The following is a 2,179-nucleotide window of genomic DNA, read 5'->3' as shown; positions in this document are numbered from 1 at the left end:
GGGATTTTTCTCGAACACTTATCCTTGCCATCTTCCGTAGAATGCCGAAATCAATACTCGGTAACAATTATATTTAACAAGTAGTTCACATAATTTACATATTATTTGAAATTAACCACAAAGCATACATTTCATAATAAAATTCAGCATAACATATAATTAACATCAATAACTTAAAAATAACCATTATGCTACATTATTTACACATGAACTTACCTTGGTACCAAAATACAAAGATTTTGCAATTTAGTCCACAATCTTTTCTTTTCCTCGATTGAGGTCGATTCCACGTCTTTCTTGATCTAAAATAACACATTTAGCTTATTTAATACTCACATTATCAAATTAATCCTTAACTCAAATTTTGGCAAAATTACAATTTTACCCCTAAACTTTTTCATATTTACATTTTTGCCCCTAGGCTCGGGATTAAACTTTATTCCTATTCTTATGTTTTACAACATGCTGATCACTTTTCTCTTCTATGGCAACATCAAATTCTCACTCTAACATGTACTTGTGACTATTAGGTATTTTTACTAATTAAGCCCTTTTACTCGTTTTTGCTTAAAATCGAGTAGTACAAGTTGTCTAACATAATTTAAAAATTCATATTCTATCATAAAACATCAAAATACACAAATTTCACCTATGGGTATTTTTCCAAATATAAACCCTAGGTTAAATTATTGCTAACATAAGCTTTATCGAGTTATCGAGATCTCAAAAAAGTAAAAATCATTAAAAATGGGGCTTGGAATCACTTACTATGGAGCTTGAAAGCTTGAAACAAACCCTAGCTATGGAGAAACCTTGAAATTTCGGCCTAATGAAGAAGATGGACAAAAATTGGCTTTTAATTTTGTTTTTAATTCATTTTAATAACTAAATGACCAAAATACCCTTACTACTAAACTTTCCAAAAATTCCTTCCATGTCCTAATTTTGTCCATGAACTTAAAATTGGTCAAATTGCTATTTAAGACCTCCTCATTAATATTCCAAAACAATTTCATACTAAAAACTTCTAGAATGCAAATTTTGCAACTTACTCAATTTAGTCCCTAACTTTAAATTAAACTCGTTATGCCCAAAATTTCTTCACGAAATCTTCACACAATTATGCATTCATATCATAAACCTCAAAATAATTATAAAATAATTATTTCTATCTCGGATTTATGGTCACGAAACCACTATTCCGATTAGGCCCTAATTCGGGATATTACAACTCTCCCCCCTTTTAAGGATTTTCGTCCTCGAAAATCTTACCGGTAAACAGGTGTGGGTATTGGTTTTTCATAGTTTCTTCAGGTTCCCATGTAGTCTCTTCTACCCCATGCTTTTGCCACAATACTTTCACAAGTGCAACACTTTTATTTCTTAGTTGTTTGACTTCTCGAGCTAAAATCTTAATCGGTTCTTCTTCATAAGTCATATTCGGTCGTAGTTCAACTTCTGTCGGTGAAATTATATGTGAAGGATCCGAACGATACCGACGTAACATAGATACGTGAAACACATCATGAATCTTCTGTAATTCAGGTGGTAGCGCTAGCCGATATGCTACCGGTCCAACTTTTTCAATTATTTCATACGGTCCAATAAAACGCGGACTTAACTTGCCCTTCGTCCAAATCTAAGGACTTTCTTCCATGGAGACACTTTCAAAAATACCTTATCACCAACTTGAAACTCCATTTCTTTTCGTTTCAAATCTGCATAAGATTTCTGTCTATCTGAAGCACCTTTCAAACAATCTCGAATCACTTTCACCTTTTCTTCGGTTTCTTTTATTAAATCAACTCCATAAATCTGATTTTCCTTGAGTTCAGTCCAATACAATGGCGTCCGACATTTACGACCATATAATGCTTCATAAGGTGTCATCTTCAAACTTGTCTGATAACTATTATTATAAGCAAATTCTACTAATGGTAAGTACCTTTCCCAACTATCTTGAAATTCCAATACGCAACATCTAAGCATATCTTCAAGAATCTGAATTATTCTTTCTGATTGTCCATCAGTTTGTGGATGAAAAGCAATACTGAAATTTAACTTCGTACCTAACGCGTCTTGCAACTTTTGCCAAAACCGCGAGGTAAACCTTGGATCTCTATCTGAAATAATCGATAATGGTATTCTGTGTAATCTAACAATTTCTTTAATATACAGT

This window comes from Gossypium hirsutum, chromosome A12 (genome assembly GCF_007990345.1).
Source record: "Gossypium hirsutum isolate 1008001.06 chromosome A12, Gossypium_hirsutum_v2.1, whole genome shotgun sequence".
NCBI classification, from domain to species: domain Eukaryota; kingdom Viridiplantae; phylum Streptophyta; class Magnoliopsida; order Malvales; family Malvaceae; genus Gossypium; species Gossypium hirsutum.
This window is presented reverse-complemented; position numbering follows the sequence as displayed.